The sequence below is a fragment of the Callospermophilus lateralis genome, chromosome 1 (genome assembly GCF_048772815.1).
Source record: "Callospermophilus lateralis isolate mCalLat2 chromosome 1, mCalLat2.hap1, whole genome shotgun sequence".
In the NCBI taxonomy this organism is placed as follows: domain Eukaryota; kingdom Metazoa; phylum Chordata; class Mammalia; order Rodentia; family Sciuridae; genus Callospermophilus; species Callospermophilus lateralis.
The window spans coordinates 162,769,693-162,789,877 of record NC_135305.1 but is presented as its reverse complement, the minus strand read 5'-3'; positions in this window follow the sequence as shown (position 1 = coordinate 162,789,877).

Here is a 20,185-nt window from a genome sequence, read left to right as displayed (position 1 = left end):
AAATATGGTGAGCCAAGTGGGATTTGTGTACTTGTCATTACCGCCACGTATCATCAAGATTCGGTGAAAAAATATTTGCTGGTATTTCGGAAACTCGTAATTTCTTGGAAGCTTGGCAACCCCTTTCAATGAAAGTGCTTTTCCACATTCTCTGCTTAGGGCTACTTGTAGATAAATAAATCATAGAGACAAAACTTAGAACTAATTTTTTTGTCAAATTTCAAAGAGCTACTACGAACCATGTTGGATTTTGAGTTGCAAATTCATCTATCTATATAGGAGAGAAAATAGGGAAACCTAAAAATATAAACATCTACTGCAAACGAACGCTTCAAACAAGAAGAACAAAATTTGGTGAGTCAACTGGGATTTGTGTACCGTCATTACCACCAAGTATCATCGAACGCTTCAAACAAGAAGAACAAAATTTGGTGAGTCAACTGGGATTTGTGTACCGTCATTACCACCAAGTATCATCAAGATTGGGTGAAAAAATATTTGCTGGTATTTCGGAAACTCGTTATTTCTTAGAAACTTGGAAACCCAATTCAATGAAAGTGCTTTTCCACAATCTGTGCCTAGGGATACTTGAAGAGGAAACAAACCTTAGAGACAAAACTAAGAACTACTTTATTTTGTCAAGTTTCAAAGAGCTACTACAAACCATGTTGGATTTAGAGTTCCAAATTCATCTATCTATATAGGAGAGAAGAGAGTGAAACCTAAATATAACAACTGCTACTGTAGAGGAACGCTTCAACCTAGAAGAACAAAATTTAGTGAGCCAAGTGGGATTTGTGTACTCATCATTACCACCAAGTATCATAAGATTGGGTGAAAAAATATTTGCTGGTATTTCAGAAAATCTTTATTTTAGAAGCTGGGCAACCCCTCTCAATGAAAGTGCTTTTCCACAGTCTGTGCCTAGGGTTACTTGAACAGGAAGCAAAGCATAGAGACAAAACTGAGAACTCCTTTATTTTCTCAAGTTTCAAAGAGCTACTGCAAACCATGTTGCATTTAGAGTTCCAAATTCATCTATCTATATAGGAGAGAAAAAAGTGAAACCGAAAAATAAAAACTTCTACTGTAAACGAACGCTTCAACATAGAAGAACAAAATTTGGTGAGCCAAGTGGGATTTGTGTCCTTTTCATTACCCCCAAGTAATATAGAGATTGGGTGATAAAATATTTGCGGGTATTTTGGAAACTCGTTATTTCTTAGTAGCTTGGCAACACCTCTCAATGAAAGTCCTTTTCCACAGTCTGTGCTTAGGGCTACTTGAAGAAGGAACAAACCTTTGAGAAAAAAATGAGAACTCCTTTATTTTGTCAAGTTTTGAAGAGCTACTACAAACCTTGTTGAATTTAGAGTTCCAAATTCATCTATCTATATAGGAGAGAACAGAGTGAAACCTAAAAATCAAAACTGCTACTGTAAACGAACGCTTCAACCTAGAAGAACAAAATTTGGTGAGCCAAGTGGGATTTGTGTACTTGTCATTACCACCACGTACCATCAAGATTGGGTGAAAAAATATTTGCTGGTATTTCGGAAACTCGTAATTTCTTGGAAGCTTGGCAACCAATCTCAATGAAAGTGCTTTTTCACAGTCTGTTCCTAGGGCTACCTGAAGAGGAAACAAACAATAGAGACAAAACTGAGAACTCTTTAATTTTGTCAAGTTTCAAAGAGCTACTACAAACCATGTTGGATTTAGAGTTCAAAATTCATCTATCTGTATTGGAGAGAACAATGTGAAACCTAAAAATAAAAACTGCTACTGCAAACGAACGCTTCAACCTAGAAGAACAAAATTTGGTGAGCCAAGTGGGATTTGTGTACTTGTCATTACCAACACGTATCATCAAGTTTGGGTGAAAAAATATTTGGTGGTATTTCGGAAACCCGTAATTTCTTGGAAGCTTGTCAACCCCTTTCATTGAAAGTGCTTTTCCACAGTCTCTGTTTAGGGCTGCTTGAAGAGGAAAGAAGTCATAGAGACAAAACTGAGAACTAGTTTATTTTGTCAAGTTTCAAAGAGCTACTACAAACCATGTTGGATTTAGAGTTCCAAATTCATCTATCTATATAGGAGAGAACAGAGTGAAACCTAAAAATAAAAACTGCTAGTGTAAAGGAACGCTTCAACCTACAAGAACAAAATTTGGTGAGCCAAGTGCGATTTGTGTACTTGTCATTACCACCATCTACCATCAAGATTGGGTGAATAAATATTTTCTGGTATTTAGGAAACTCGTAATTTCTTGGAAGCTTGGCAACTCCTTACAATGCAAGTGCTTTTCCACAATCTATGCTTAGGGCTACTTGAAGAGGAAACCAACCATAGAGACGAAACTGAGAACTACTTTTTTTGTTAAGTTTCAAAGAGCTACCACAAACCATGTTGGATTTAGAGTTCCAAATTCATCTATCTATATAGGAGAGAACAGAGTGAAACCGAAAAATAAAAACTGCTACTGTAAACGAACGCTTCAACCTAGAAGAACAAAATTTGGTGAGCTAAGTGGGATTTGTGTACTTGTCAATACCACCACGTACCGTCAAGATTGGGTAAAAAAATATTTGCTGCTATTTCGGAAACTCGTAATTTCTGGAAGCTTGACAACCCCTTTGAATGCAAGAGCTTTTCCATAGTCAACGCTTAGGGATACTTGAAGAGGGAACCAACCATAGAGACGAAACTGAGAACTACTTTTTTTTTGTCATGTTTCAAAGAGCTACTACAAACCATGTTGGATTTAGAGTTCCAAATTCATCTATCTATATATGAGAGAACAGAGTGAAACCAAAATATAAAAACTGCCACTGTAGTCGAACGCTTCAACCGAGAAAAACAAAATTTGGTAGCCAAGTGGGTTTTGCGTACTTATCATTACCACCTAGTATCATCCAGATTCGGTCAAAAAATATTAGATGGTATTTCGGAAACTCGTTATTTCTTGGAAGCTTGGGAACCCCTTTCTTTGAAAGTGCTTTTCCACAGTCTGTGCCTAGCGCTACTTGAAGAGGAAAGCAAACCATAGAGACGAAACTGAGAACTACTTTATTTTGTCAAGTTTCAAAGAGCTACTACAAACCATGTTGGATTTAGAGTTCCAAATTCATCTATCTATATATGAGAGAACAGAGAGAAACCTAAATATAAAAACTGCTACTGTAGTCGAACGCTTCAACTGAGAACAACAAAATTTGGTGTGCAAAGTGGGATTTGCGTACTGATCATTGCCAGCTAGTATCATCAAGATTGGGTGAAAAAATATTAGCTGGTATTTCGGAAACTCGTTATTTTTTAGAAGCTTGGCAACCCCACTCAATGAAAGTGCTTTTCCACAGTCTGTGCCTAGGGCTAATTGAAGAGGAAACAAACCATAGAGACAAAACTGAGAACTACTTTTTTTATCAAGTTTCAAAGAGCTACTACAAACCATGTTGGATTTAGAGTTCAAAATTCATCTATCTGTATTGGAGAGAACAAAGTGAAATCTAAAAATAAAAACTGCTACTGTAAACGAACGCTTCAACCTAGAAGAACAAAATTTGGTGAGCCAAGTGGGATTTGTGTACTTGTCATTACCACCACGTATCATCAAGTTTGGGTGAAAAAATATTTTTTGGAATTTCGGAAACTCGTAATTTCTTGGAAGCTTCGCAACCCGTTTCATTGAAAGTGCTTTTCCACAGTCTCTGCTTAGGACTGATTGAAGAAGAAACAAGTCATAGAGAAAAATCTTAGAACTAGTTTATTTTGTCAAGTTTCAAAGAGCTACTACAAACCATGTTGGATTTAGAGTTCGAAATTCATCTATCTATATAGGAGAGAACAGAGTGAAACCTAAAAATATAAACTGCTACTGTAAATGAACACCTCAACATAGAAGAACAAAATTTGGTGAGCCAAGTGGGATTTGTGTACTTGTCATTACCACCACGTATCATCTAGATTGGGTGTCAATTATATGCTGGTATTACGGAACTCGTAATTTCTTGGAAGCTTGGCAACTCCTTCAATGAAAGTGCTTTTCCACAGTCTCTGCTTAGGGCTACTTGAAGATGAAACAAATCATAGACACAAAACTAAGAACTACTTTTTTGTCAAGTTTCAAAGAGCTACTACAAACCATGTTGGATTTAGGGTTCCAAATTCATCTATCTATATTGGAGAGAACAGAGGGAAACCTAAAAATACAAACTGCTACTGTAAACGAACGCTTCAAACTAGAAGAACAAAATTTGGTGAGTCAAGTGGCATTTGTGTACCGATCATTACCACCAAGTATCATCAAGATTGGGTGAAAAAATATTTCCTGGTGTTTCGGAAACTCGTTCTTTCTTGGAAGCTTGGGAACCCCTTTCATTGAAAGTGCTTTTCCACAGTCTGTGCCTAGGGCTACTTGAAGAGGAAACAAACCATAGAGACGAAACTGAGAACTACTTTTTTTGTCAAGTTTCAATGAGCTACTACAAACCATGTTGGATTTAGAGTTCCAAATTCATCTATCTATATATGAGAGAACAGAGTGATACCAAAATATTAAAAGTGCTACTGTAGTGGAACGCTTCAAACGAGAAGAACAAAATTTGGTGAGCCAACTGGGTTTCGCGTACTTATCATTACCACCTAGTGTCATCAAGATTCGGTGAAAAAATATTTGCTGGTATTTTGGAAACTCGTAATTTCTTGGAAGCTTGGCAACACCTTTCAATGAAAGTGCCTTTCCACAGACTCTGCTTAGGGCTACTTGAAGAGAAAACAAATCATAGAGACAAAACTGAGAACTCCTTTATTTTGCCAAGTTTCAAAGGGCAACTACAATCCATGTTGGATTTAGAGTTCCAAATTCACCTATCTATATAAGAGAGAACAGAGGGAAACCTAAAAATGAAACTGCTAGTGTAAATGAACGCTTCAACCTACAAGAACAAAATTTGGTGAGCCAAGTGGGATTGGTGTACTGATCGTTACCACATAGTATCATCAAAATTGGGTGAAAAAATATTTGCTGGTATTTCGGAAACTCGTAATTTCTTGGAAGCTTTTCAAGACCTCTCAATGAAAGTGCTTTTCCACAGTTTGTGCCTAGGGCTACTTGAAGAGGAATCAAACCATTGAGACAAAACTGAGAACTACTTTTTTATGTCAAGTTTCAAGGAGCTGCTACAAACCATGTTGGATTTAGAGTTCCAAATTCATCTATCTATATAAAAGAGAACAGAGGGAAACCTAACTATAAGAATTGCTACTGTAGAGGAACGCTTCATCCTTGAAGAACACAATTTGGTGAGCAAAGTGGGATTTGTGTACTGATCATTACCACCACGTATCATCAAGATTGGTTGAAAAAATATTTGCTGGTATTTCGGAAACTCGTTATTTCTTGGAAGGTTGGCAACCCCTTTCAATGAAAGTGCTTTTCCATAGTCTGTGCCTAGGGATACTTGAAGAGGAAACAAACCATAGAGACAAAACTGAGAACTAGTTTATTTTGTCAAGTTTCAAAGAGCTACTACAAACCATGTTGGATTTAATGTTCCAAATTCATCTATCTATATAGGAGAGAACAGAGGGAAACCTAAATATAAAAACTGCTACTGTAGACGAACGCTTCAACCGAGAAGAACAAAATTTGGTGAGCCAGGTGTGATTTGTGTACTTGTCATTACCAACACGTATCATCATGATTCGGTGAAAAAATATTTGCTGGTATTTTGGAAACTCGTTATTTCTTGGAAGCTTGGCAACCCCTTTCAATGAAAGGGCTTTTCCACAGTCTCTGCTTAGGGCTACTTGAAGAGGAATCAAATCATAGAGTTAAAACTGAGAACTCAATTATTTTTTCAAGTTTCAAAGAGTTACTACAAACCATGTTGGATTTAGAGTTCCAAATTCATCAATGTATATAAGAGAGAACAAAGTGAAACCGAAAAATAAAAACTGCTACTGTAACAAACGCTTCAACCTAGAAGAACAAAATTTGGTGAGCCAAGTGGGATTTGTGTACCGATCATTACCACGTATCATGTAGATTGGGTGAAAAATTGTTGCTGGTATTTCGGAAACTCGTAATTTTTTGAAAGCTTGGCAACCCCTCTCAATGAAAGTACTCTTCCACAGTCTGTGCCTAGGGCTACTTGAAGAGGAAACAAACCATAGAGACAAAACTGAGAACTCCTTTATTTTGTCAAGTTTCAAAGAGCTAATACAAACCATGTTGGATTTGGAGTTCCAAATTCATCTATCTATACAGAAGAGAACATAGTGAAACCTGAAAATAACAACTGCTAATGTAAACGAACGCTTAAACCTAGAAGAATAAAATTTGGTGTGCCAAGTGGGATTTGTGTGCTTGTCATTACCACCAGGTATCATCAAGATTGGGTGAAAAAATATTTGCTGGTATTTCAGAAACTCGTAATTTCTTGGAAGCTTGGCAACCCCTTTCAATGAAATTGCTTTTCCACATTCTCTGCTTAGGGCTGCTTGAAGAGGAAACAAATCACAGAGACAAAACTCAGAACTACTTTTTTTGTCAAATTTCAAAGATCTACTACAAACCATTTTGGATTTAGAGTTCCAAATTCATCTATCTATATAAGAGAGAACTGAGGGAAACCTAAAAATAAAAAAAAGCTACTGTAAACGAACGCTTCAACCTAGAAAAACAAAATTTGGTGAGCCAAGTGGGATTTGTGTACTTGTCATTACCACCACGTATCCTCCAGATTGGTAGAAAAAATATTTGCTGGTATTTCGGATACTCGTAATTTCTTGGAACCTTGGCAACCCCTTTCAATTAATGTGCTTTTCCACAGTCTCTGCTTAGGGCTACTTGAAGAGAAAAACAAACCATAGAGACAAAACTGAGAACTACTTTTTTATGTCAAGTTTCAAAGATCTACTACAAACCATGTTGGATTTAGAGTTCCAAATTCATCTATCTATATAAAAGAGAACAGAGGGAAACCTAACTATAAAAACTGCTACTGTAGACGAACGCTTCAACCTTGAAGAACACAATTTGGTGAGCCAAGTGGGATTTGTGTACTGATCATTACAACCACGTATCATCAAGATTGCTTGAAAAAATATTTACTGGTATTTCGGAAACTCGTTATTTCTTGGAAGGGTGGCAACCCCTTTCAATGAAAGTGCTTTTCCACAGTCTGTGCCTAGTGCTACTTGAAGAGGAAACAAACCGTAGAGACAAAACTGAGAACTACTTTATTTTGTCAAGTTTCAAAGAGCTACTACAAACCATGTTGGATTTAATGTTCTAAATTCATCTATCTATATAGGAGAGAACAGAGGGAAACCTAAATATAAAAACTGCTACTGTAGACGAATGCTTCAACCGAGAAGAACAAAATTTGTTGAGCCAGGTGTGATTTGTGTACTTGTCATTACCAACACGTATCGTCATGATTCGGTGAAAAAATATTTGCTGGTAGTTTGGAAACTCATTATTTCTTGGAAGCTTGGCAACACCTTTCAATGAAAGTGCTTTTCCACAGTCTCTGCTTAGGGCTACTTAAAAAGGAATCAAATCATAGAGACAAAACTCAGAACTCAATTATTTTTTCAAGTTTCAAAGAGCTACTACAAACCATGTTGGATTTAGAGTTCCAATTCATCTATCTATATAGGAGAGAACAAAGTGAAACCTGAAAATAAAAACTGCTACTGTAAACGAACGCTTCAACCTAGAAGAATAAAATTTGGTGAGCCAAGTGGGATTTGTGTACTTGTCATTACCTCTACGTATCATCAAGATTGGCTGAAAAAATAGTTGCTGGTATTGCGAAAACTCGTAATTTCTTGGAAGCTTGGCAACTTCCTTCAATGAAAGTGCTTTTCCACATTCTCTGCTTATGGCTACTTGAAGAGGTAACAAATCACATAGACAAAACTGAGAACTACTATTTTGTCAAATTTCAAAGATCTACTACAAACCATGTTGGATTTTGAGTTCCAAATTCATCTATCTATAAAGGAGAGAACAGAGGGAAACCTAACTATAAAAACTGCTACTCTAGACGAACGCTTCAACCTTGTAGAACACAATTTGGTGAGCCAAGTGGGATTTGTGTACTGATCATTACCACCACGTATCATCAAGATTGGTTGAAAAAATATTTGCTGGTATTTTGGAAACTCATTATTACTTGGAAGGTTGGCAACCCCTTTCAATGAAAGTGCATTTCCACAATCTGTGCCTAGGGATACTTGAAGAGGAAACAAACCTTAGAGACAAAACTAAGACCTACTTTATTTTGTCAAGTTTCAAAGAGCTACTACAAACCATGTTGTATTTAGAGTTCCAAATTCATCTTTCTATATAGGAGAGAAGAGAGTGAAACCTAAATAGAACAACTGCTACTGTAGACGAACGCTTCAACCTAGAAGAATAAAATTTGGTGAGTCAAGTGGGATTTGTGTACTTGCCATTACCACCACGTATCATCAAGATTGGGTGAAAAAATATTTAATGGTATTTCGGAAACTCGTTATTTCTTAGAAGCTTGGCAATCCCTCTCAATGAAAGTGCTTTTCCACAGTCTGTGCCTAGGGCTACTTGAAGAGGTAACAAACCATAGAGATGAAACTGAGAACTCCTTTATTTTGTCAAGTTTCAAAGAACTACTACAAACCTTGTTGGATTTACAGTTCCAAATTCATCTATCTATATAGGAGAGAACAGAGGGACACGTAAATATAAAAACTGCTACTGTAGAAGAACGCTTCAACATAGAAGAACAAAATTTGTTGAGCCAAGTGGGATTGGTGTACTGATCATTACCACATAGTATCATCAAAATTGGGTGAAAAAATATTTGCTGGTATTTCGGAAACTCGTTATTTCTTAGAAGCTTGGCAAACCCTCTTGATGAAAGTGCTTTTCCACAGTCTGTGCCTAGGACTACTTGAAGAGGAAACAATCCATAGAGACAAAACTGAGAACTCCTTTATTTTGTCAAGTTTCAAAGAGCTACTAAAAACCATGTTGCATTTAGAGTTCCAAATTCATCTATCTATATAAGAGAGAACAAAGTGAAACCTAAAAATAAAAACTGCTACTGTAAGCGAACGCTTCAACCTAGAAGAATAAAATTTGCTGAGACAAGTGGGATTTGTGTGCTTGTCATTACCACCACGTATCATCAAGATTGGGTGATAAAATATTTGCTGGTATTTCGGAAACTCGTAATTTCTTGGAAGCTTGGCAATGCCTTTCAATGAAAGTGCTTTTCCACATTCTCTGCTTAGGGCTACTTGAAGATTAAATAAATCATAGAGACAAAACTGAGAACTACTTTTTTTGTCAAATTTCAAAGAGCTACTACAATTCATGTTGGATTTTGAGTTCCAAATTCATCTATCTATATAGGAAAGAACAGAGGGAAACCTAAAATATAAATTGCTACTGCAAAAGAACGCTTCAAACTAGAAGAAGAAAATTTGGTGAGTCAAGTGGGATTTGTGTACCGATCATTACCACCAAGTATCATCAAGATTGGGAGAAAAAATATTTGCTGCTATTTCGGAAACTCTTTATTTTTAGAAGCGTGGCCACCCCTTTCAATGAAAGTGATTTTCCACAGTCTGTGCCTAGGGCTACTTGAAGAGGAAACAAACCATAGAGACAGAACAGAGAACTAGTTTATTTTGTGAAGTTTCAAAGAGCTACTACAAACCATGTTGGATATAGAGTTCCAAATTCATCTATCTATATATGAGAGAACAGAGTGAAACCTAAATACAAAAACTGCTACTGCAGTAGAACGCTTCAACATAGAAGAACAAAATTTGGTGAGCCAAGTGGGATTTGTTTACTGATCATTACCACCAAGTATCATCAAGATTGGGTAAAAAAACTATTAGCTGGTATTTCGGAAACTCGTAATTTCTAAAAAGCTTGGCAACCCCTCTCAATGAAAGTGCTTTTTCACAGTCTGTGCCAAGGGTTACCTGAAGAGGAAAAAAACCATAGAGACAAAACTGAGAACTCCTTTATTTTGTCAAGTTTCAAGGAGCTACTACAAACCATGTTGGATTTAGAGTTCAAAATTCATCTATCTGTATTGGAGAGAACAAAGTGAAACCTAAAAATAAAAACTGCTACTGTAAACGAAAGCTTCAACCTAGAAGAACAAAATTTGGTGAGCCAACTGGGATTTGTGTACTTGTCATTACCACCACGTATCATCAAGTTTGGGTGAAAACATATTTGGTGGTATTTCGGAAACCCGTAATTTCTTGGAAGCGGGGCAACCCCTTGCAATGACAGTGCTTTTCCACAGTCTCTGCTTAGGGCTACTTGAAGAGGAAACAAGTCATAGAGACAAAACTGAGAACTAGTTTATTTTGTCAAGTTTCAAAGAGCTACTACAAACCATGTTGGATTTAGAGTTCCAAATTCATCTTTCTTTAAAAGAGAGAAAAGAGGGAAACTTAAAAATATAAACTGCTACTGTAAACGAACGCTTCAAAGTAGAAGAACAAAATTTGGTGAGTCAAGTGGGATTTGTGTACCGATCATTACCACCAAGTATCATCAAGATTGGGTGAAAAAGTGTTTGCTGGTATTTCGGAAACTCGTTATTTCTTGGAAGCTTGGCAACACCTTTCAATGAAAGTGCTTTTTCACAGTCTGTACCTAGGGCTACTTGAAGAGGAAAGAAACCATAGAGACAAAACTGAGAACTCCTTTATTTTGTCAAGTTTCAAGGAGCTACTACAAACCATGGTGGATTTAGAGTTCAAAATTCATCTATCTGTATTGGAGAGAACAAAGTGAAACCTAAAAATAAAAACTGCTACTGTAAACGAACGCTTCAACCTAGAAGAACAAAATTTGGTGAGCCAACTGGGATTTGTGTACTTGTCATTAAGACCACGTATCATCAAGTTTGGGTGAAAACATATTTGGTGGTATTTCGGAAACCCGTAATTTCTTGGAAGCTTGGCAACCCCTTTCAATGAAAGTGCTTTTCCACAGTCTCTGCTTAGGGCTACTTGAAGAGGAAACAAACCTAGAGACAAACCTGAGAACTACTTTTTTGTCAAATTTCAAAGATCTACTACAAACCATGTTGGATTTACAGTTCCAAATTCATCTATCTATATAGGAGAGAACAGAGGGAAAATTAAAAATAAAAAAAGCTACTGTAAACGAAAGCTTCATCTTAGAAGAACAAAATTTGGTGAGCCAAGTGGGATTTGTGTACTTGTCATTACCACCACGTATCCTCCAGATTGGTTGAAAAAATATTTGCTGGTATTTCGGATACTCGTAATTTCTTGGAACCTTGGCAACCCTTTTCAATGAATGTGCTTTTCTACAGTCTCTGCTTTGGGCTACTTGAAAAGGAAACAAACCAAAGACACAAAACTGAGAACTACTTTTTTATGTCAAGTTTCAAAGAGCTACTACAAACCATGTTGGATTTAGAGTTCCAAATTCATCTATCTATATAAAAGAGAACAGAGGGAAACCTAACTATAAAAACTGCTACTCTAGACGAACGCTTCAACCTTGTAGAACACAATTTGGTGAGCCAAGTGGGATTTGTGTACTGATCATTACCACCACGTATCATCAAGATTGGTTGAAAAAATATTTGCTGGTATTTTGGAAACTCATTATTACTTGGAAGGTTGGCAACCCCTTTCAATGAAAGTGCATTTCCACAATCTGTGCCTAGGGATACTTGAAGAGGAAACAAACCTTAGAGACAAAACTAAGACCTACTTTATTTTGTCAAGTTTCAAAGAGCTACTACAAACCATGTTGTATTTAGAGTTCCAAATTCATCTTTCTATATAGGAGAGAAGAGAGTAAAACCTAAATAGAACAACTGCTACTGTAGACGAACGCTTCAACCTAGAAGAATAAAATTTGGTGAGCCAAGTGGAATTTGTGTACTTGTCATTACCACCACGTATCATCAAGATTGGGTGAAAAAATATTTGGTGGTATTTCAGAAACTCGTTATTTCTTAGAAGCTTGGCAATCCCTCTCAATGAATGTGCTTTTCCACAGTGTGCCTAGGGCTACTTGAAGAGGTAACAAACCATAGAGATGAAACTGAGAACTCCTTTATTTTGTCAAGTTTCAAAGAACTACTACAAACCATGTTGGATTTACAGTTCCAAATTCATCTATCTATATAGGAGAGAACAGAGGGACACGTAAATATAAAAACTGCTACTGTAGAAGAACGCTTCAACATAGAAGAAAAAAATTTGTTGAGCCAAGTGGGATTTGTGTACTGATCATTACCACATAGTATCATCAAAATTGGGTGAAAAATATTTGCTGGTATTTCGGAAACTCGTTATTTCTTAGAAGCTTGGCAAACCCTCTTGATGAAAGTGCTTTTCCACAGTCTGTGCGCAGGACTACTTGAAGAGGAAACAAACCATAGAGACAAAACTTAGAACTCCTTTATTTTGTCAAGTTTCAAAGAGCTACTAAAAACCATGTTGCATTTAGAGTTCCAAATTCATCTATCTATATAAGAGAGAACAAAGTGAAACCTAAAAATAAAAACTGCTATTGTAAGGGAACGCTTCAACCTAGAAGAATAAAATTTGCTGAGACAAGTGGGATTTGTGTGCTTGTCATTACCACAACGTATCATCAAGATTGGTGATAAAATATTTGCTGGTATTTCGGAAACTCGTAATTTCTTGGAAGCTTGGCAATGCCTTTCAATGAAAGTGCTTTTCCACATTCTCTGCTTAGGGCTACTTGAAGATTAAATAAATCATAGAGACAAAACTGAGAACTACTTTTTTTGTCAAATTTCAAAGAGCTACTACAATTCATGTTGGATTTTGAGTTCCAAATTCATCTATCTATATAGGAGAGAACAGAGGGAAACCTAAAATATAAAATGCTACTGCAAAAGAACGCTTCAAACTAGAAGAAGAAAATTTGGTGAGTCAAGTGGGATTTGTGTACCGATCATTACCACCAAGTATCATCAAGATTGGGAGAAAAAATATTTGCTGCTATTTCGGAAACTCTTTATTTCTTAGAAGCTTGGCCACCCCTTTCAATGAAAGTGATTTTCCACAGTCTGTGCCTAGGGCTACTTGAAGAGGAAACAAACCATAGAGACAGAACAGGGAACTACTTTATTTTGTGAAGTTTCAAAGAGCTACTACAAACCATGTTGGATATAGAGTTCCAAATTCATCTATCTATATATGAGAGAACAGAGTGAAACCTAAATACAAAAACTGCTACTGCAGTAGAACGCTTCAACATAGAAGAACAAAATTTGGTGAGCCAAGTGGGATTTGTTTACTGATCATTACCACCAAGTATCATCAAGATTGGGTAAAAAAACTATTATCTGGTGTTTTGGAAACTCGTAATTTCTAAAAAGCTTGGCAACCCCTCTCAATGAAAGTGCTTTTTCACAGTCTGTGCCAAGGGTTACCTGAAGAGGAAAAAAACCATAGAGACAAAACTGAGAACTCCTTTATTTTGTCAAGTTTCAAGGAGCTACTACAAACCATGATGGATTTAGAGTTCAAAATTCATCTATCTGTATTGGAGAGAACAAAGTGAAACCTAAAAATAAAAACTGCTACTGTAAACGAACGCTTCAACCTAGAAGAACAAAATTTGGTGAGCCAACTGGGATTTGTGTACTTGTCATTACCACCACGTATCATCAAGTTTGGGTGAAAACATATTTGGTGGTATTTCGGAAACCCGTAATTTCTTGGAAGCTTGGCAACCCCTTTCAATGAAAGTGCTTTTCACAGTCTCTGCTTAGGGCTACTTGAAGAGGAAACAAGTCATAGAGACAAAACTGAGAACTAGTTTATTTTGTCAAGTTTCAAAGAGCTACTACAAACCATGTTGGATTTAGAGTTCCAAATTCATCTATCTATAAAAGAGAGAAAAGAGGGAAACTTAAAAATATAAACTGCTACTGTAAACGAACGCTTCAAAGTAGAAGAACAAAATTTGGTGAGTCAAGTGGGATTTGTGTACCGATCATTACCACCAAGTATCATCAAGATTGGGTGAAAAAGTATTTGCTGGTATTTCGGAAACTCGTTATTTCTTGGAAGCTTGGCAACACCTTTCAATGAAAGTGCTTTTCCACAGTCTGTACCTAGGGCTACTTGAAGAGGAAACAAACCATAGAGACAAAACTGAGAACTCCTTTATTTTGTCAAGCTTCAAAGAGCTACTGCAAACCATGTTGCATTTAGACGTCCAAATTTATCTATCTATATATGAGAGACCTGAGTGAAACGTAAATACAAAAACTGCTACTGCAGTAGAACGCTTCAACCGAGAAGATCAAAATTTGGTGAGCCAAGTGGGATTTGCGTACTGATCATTAACACCACGCATCATGAAGATTGTTAGAAAAAATATTAGCTGGTATTTCGGAAACTACTTATTTCTTACAAGCTTGGCAACCCCTCTCCATGAAAGTGCTTTTCCACAGTCTGTGCCTAGGGCTACTTGAAGAGGAAACAAACCGTAGAGACAAAACAGAGAAATCATTTTTTTGTCAAGTATCAAAGAGCTACTACAAACTATGTTGTATTTATAGTTCCAAATTCATGTATCTATATATGAGAGAACAGAGTGAAACCTAAATATAAAAACTGCTACTGTAGACGAACGCTTCAACATAAAAGAACAAAATTTGGTGAGCCAAGTGGCATTTGTGTACTTGTCATTACCACCACGTACCATCAAGATTGGGTGAAAAAATATTTGCTGGTATTTCGGAAACTCGTAATTTCTTGGAAGCTTGGCATCCCCTTTCAATGCAAGTGCTTTTTCACAGTTTATGTGTAGGGACACTTGAAGAGAAAACCAACCATAGAGACGAAACTGAGAACTACTTTTTTTTGTCAAGTTTCAAAGAGCTACTACAAACCATGTTGGATTTAGAGTTCCAAATTCATCTATCTATATATGAGAGAACAGAGTGAAACCAAAAGATAAAAACTGCCACTGTAGTCGAACGCTTCAACCGAGAAGAACAAAATTTGGTGAGCCAAGTGGGTTTTGCGTACTTATCATTACCACCTAGTATCATTTAGATTCGCTGAAAAAATATTAGCTGGTATTTCGGAAACTCGTTATTTCTTAGAACTTGGCAACCCCTCTCAATGAAAGTGCTTTTCCACAGTCTGTGCCTAGGGCTACTTGAAGAGAAAACAAACCATAGAGACAAAACTGAGAACTCCTTTATATTGTCAAGTTTCAAAGAGCTACTACAAACCATGTTGCATTTAGTGTTACAAATTCACCTATCTATATAGGAGAGAACAGAGTGAATCCTAAATATAAAAACCGCTACTGTAGACAAACAACTCAACATAGAGGAACAAAATTTGGTGAGCCAAGTGGGATTTGTGTACTTGTCATTATCACCACGTATCATCTAGATTGGGTGAAAAAATATATGCTGGTATTACGAAAACTCGTAATTTCTTGGAACCTTGGCAACTCCTTCAATGAAAGTGGTTTTCCACAGTCTCTGCTTAGGGCTACTTGAAGAGGAAAAAAATCATAGACACAAAACTGAGAACTACTTTTTTTGTCAAGTTTAAAAGAGCTACTACAAACCATGTTGCATTTAGAGTTTCAAATTCATCTATCTATATAGGAGAGAACAGAGGGAAACCTAAAAAAATAAACCGCTACTGTAAACGAACGCTTCAAACTAGAAGAACAAAATTAGGAGAATCAAGTGGGATTTGTGTACCGATCAAAAACACCAAGTATCATCAAGATTGGGTGAAAAAATATTTGCTGGTATTTCGAAAACTCGGTTTTTCTTGGAAGCTTGGCAACCCTTTTCAATGAAAGTGCTTTTCCACAGTCTGTGCCTAGGACTAATTGAAGAGGAAACAAACCATACAGAGAAAACTGAGAACCCCTTTATTTTGTCAAGTTTAAAATAACTACTGCAAACCATGTTGGATTTAGAGTTCCAAATTCATCTATCTATATTGGAGAGAACAGAGTGAAGCCTAAATATAAAAACTGCTCCTGTAGTCGAACGCTTCAATCTAGAAGAACGAAATTTGGTGAGCCAAGTGGGATTTGTTTACTGATCATTACCACCAAGTATCATCAAGATTGGGTAAAAAAACTATTAGCTGGTATTTCGGAAACTCGTTATTTCTTAGAAGCTTGGCAACCCCTCTCAATGAAAGTGCTTTTTCACAGTCTGTGCCTAGGGCTACCTGAAGAGGAAACAAACCATAGAGACAAAACTGAGAACTCCTTTATTTTGTCAAGTTTCAAAGAGCTACTAAAAACCATGTTGCATTTAGAGTTCCAAATTCATCTATCTATATAGGAGAGAACAGAGTGAAACCTAAAAATAAAAACTGCTACTGTAAATGAACGCTTCAACCTAGAAGAACAAAATTTGGTGAGCCAACTGGGATTTGTGTACTTGTCATTACCACCACGTATCATCAAGTTTGGGTGAAAATATATTTGGTGGTATTTCGGAAACCCGTAATTTCTTGGAAGCTTGGCAACCCCTTTCAATGAAAGTGCTTTTCCACAGTCTCTGCTTAGGGCTACTTGAAGAGGAAACAAGTCATAGAGACAAAACTGAGAAGTAGTTTATTTTGTCAAGTTTCAAAGAGCTACTACAAACCATGTTGGATTTAGAGTTCCAAATTCATCTATCTATATAAGAGAGAAAAGAGGGAAACTTAAATATATAAACTGCTACTGTAAACGAACGCTTCAAAGTAGAAGAACATAATTTGGTGAGTCAAGTGGGATTTGTGTACCGATCATTACCACCAAGTATCATCAAGATTGGATGAAAAAATATTTGCTGGTATTTCAGAAATTCGTTATTTCTTGGAAGCTTGGCAACACCTTTCAATGAAAGTGCTTTTCCACAGTCTGTGCCTAGGACTACTTGAAGAGGAAACAAATCCTAGAGACAAAATTGAGAACTCCTTTATTTTGTCAAGTTTCAAAGAGCTACTACAAACCATGTTGGATTTAGAGTTCCAAATTCATCTATCTATATATGAGAGAACAGAGTGAACCTAAATATAAAAACTGCTACTGTAGTCGAACGCTTCAACCTAGAAGAACAAAATATGGTGAGCCAAGTGAGATTTGTGTACTGATCATTACCACGTAGTATCATCAGGATTGGGTGAAAAAATATTAGCTGGTATGTTGGAAACTCGTTATTTCTTTGAAGCTTTGCAACCCCTCTGAATGAAAGTGATTTTCCACAGTCTGTACTTAAGGCTACTTGAAGAGGAAACAAACCATAGAGACAAAACAGAGAACTTCTTTATTTTGTCAAGTTTCAAAGATCTACTAAAAACCATGTTGGATTTAGAGTCCAAATTCATCTATCTATATAAGAGAGAACAGAGTGAAACCTACATATAAAAACTGCTACTGTAGACGAACGCTGAAAGCTAGAAGAACAAAATTTGGTGACCCAAGTGGGATTTGTGTACTGATCATTACGACCACGTATCATCAAGATTGGGTGAAAAAATATTTGCTGGTATTTCGGAAACTCGTTATTTCTTAGAAGCATGGCAACCCCTTTCAATGAAAGTGCTTTTCCACAGTCTGTGCCTAGGGATAGTTGAAGAGGAAACAAACCTTAGAGACAAAACTAAGAACTACTTTTTTTTGTCAAGTTTCAAAGAGCTACTACAAACCATGTTGGATTTAAGTTCTAAATTCATCTATCTATATAGGAGAGAAGAGAGTGAAACCTAAATATAACAACTGCTACTGTAGAGGAACGCTTCAACCTAGAAGAACAAAATTTGGTGAGTCAAGTGGGATTTGTGTACTGATCATTACCACCAAGTATCATAAGATTGAGTGAAAAAATATATGCTTTTATTTCGGAAAATCCTTATTTCTTAGAAGCTGGGCAACCCCTCTCAATGAAAGTGCTTTTCCACAATCTGTGCCTAGGGCTACTTGAAGAGGAAGCAAACCATAGAGACAAAACTGAGAACTCCTTTATTTTGTCAAGCTTCAAAGAGCTACTGCAAACCATGTTGCATTTAGACGTCCAAATTCATCTATCTATATAGGAGAGAACAAAGTGAAATTGAAAAATAAAAACTGCTACTGTAAACGAACGCTTCAACCTAGAAGAATAAAATTTGGTGAGCCAAGTGGAATTTGTGTACTTGTCATTACCACCACGTATCATCAAGATTGGGTGAAAAAATATTTGCTGGTATTTCGGAAACTCGTAATTTCTTGGAAGCTTGGCAACCCCTTTCAATGAAAGTGCTTTTCCACAGACTCTGATTAGGGCTACTTGAAGAGAAAACAAATCTTAGAGACAAAACTGAGAACTCCTTTTTTTTTCAAGTTTCAAAGAGCTACTACAATTCATGTTGGATTTAGAGTTCCAAATTCATCTATCTATATAAGAGAGAAAAGAGGGAAACTTAAATATATAAACTGCTACTGTAAACGAACGCTTCAAAGTAGAAGAACATAATTTGGTGAGTCAAGTGGGATTTGTGTACCGATCATTACCACCAAGTATCATCAAGATTGGATGAAAAAATATTTGCTGGTATTTCGGAAACTCGTTATTTCTTAGAAGCTTGGCAATCCCTCTCAATGAAAGTGCTTTTCCACAGTCTGTGCCTAGGGCTACTTGAAGAGGTAACAAACCATAGAGATGAAACTGAGAACTCCTTCATTTTGTCAAGTTTCAAAGAGCTAGTACAAACCATGTTGGATTTAGAGTTCCAAATTCATCTATTTATATAAGAGAGAACAGAGTGAAACCTAAAAATAAAAACTGCTCCTGTAAAAAAAAGCTTCTACCTAGAAGAACAAAATTTTGTGAGCCAAGTGGTATTTGTATACTTGTCATTACCACCACGTATCATCAAGATTGGGTGAAAACATACATGCTGGTATTTCGGAAAATTGTAATTTCTTGGAAGCTTGGCAACCGCTACAATGAAAGTGCTTTTCCACAGTCTCTGCTTAGGGCTACTTGAAGAGAAAACAAATCATAGAGACAAAACTGAGAACTCCTTTATTTTGTCAAGTTTCAAAGAGCTGCTACAAACCCTGTTGGATTTAGAGTTCCAAATTCATCTATCTATATAAGAGAGAACAAAGAAAAACCTAAAAATATAAACTGCTACTGTAAACGAATGCTTCAAAGTAGAAGAACAGAATTTGGTGAGTCAAGTGGGATTGTGTACCAATCATTACCACGACGTATCATCAAGATTTCGTAAAAAAAATATTTGCTGGTATTTGGAGAACTCGGTATTTCTGGAAACTTGGCAACCCCTTTCAATGAAACTGCTTTTCCACAGTCTGTGCCTAGGGCTACATGAAGAGGAAATAAACTATAGAGACTAAACTGAGAACTCCTTTATTTTGTCAAGATTCAAAGAGCTACTGCAAACCATGTTGGATTTAGAGTTAAAAATTCATCTATCTATATAAGAGAGAACAGAGTGAAAACTACATATAAATACTGCAACTGTAGACGAATGCTTCAACCTAGAAGAACAAAATTTGGTGAGCCAAGTGTGATTTGTGTACCGATCATTACCACCAAGTATCATCAAGATTGGTGAAAAAATATTTGCTGGTATTTCGGAAACCTGTTATTTCTTAGAAGATTGGCAAACCCTCTCAATGAAATTGCTTTTCCACAGTCTGTGCCTAGGGCTACTTGAAGAGGAAACAAACCATAGACAAAACTGAGAACTCCTTTATTTTGACAAGTTTCAAACAGCTACTACAAACCATGTTGGATTTAGAGTTCCAAATTCATGTATCTATATAGGAGAGAACACAGTGAAACCTAAAAATAAAAACTGCTACTGTAAACGAATGCTTCAACTTAGAAGAACATTATTAGGTGAGCCATGTGGGATTCGTGTACTTGTCTTTGCGACCACGTATCATCAAAATTGGGTGAAAAAATATTTGCTGGTATTTCGGAAACTCTTAATTTCTTGGAAGCTTGGCAACCCCTTTCAATGAAAGTGCTTTTCCACAGTCTCTGCTTAGGGCTACTTGAAGAGGAAAGAAACCATAGAGACAAAACTGAGAATTCCTTATTTTGTCAAGTTTCATATAGCTACTACAAACTATGTTGGATTTAGAGTTCCA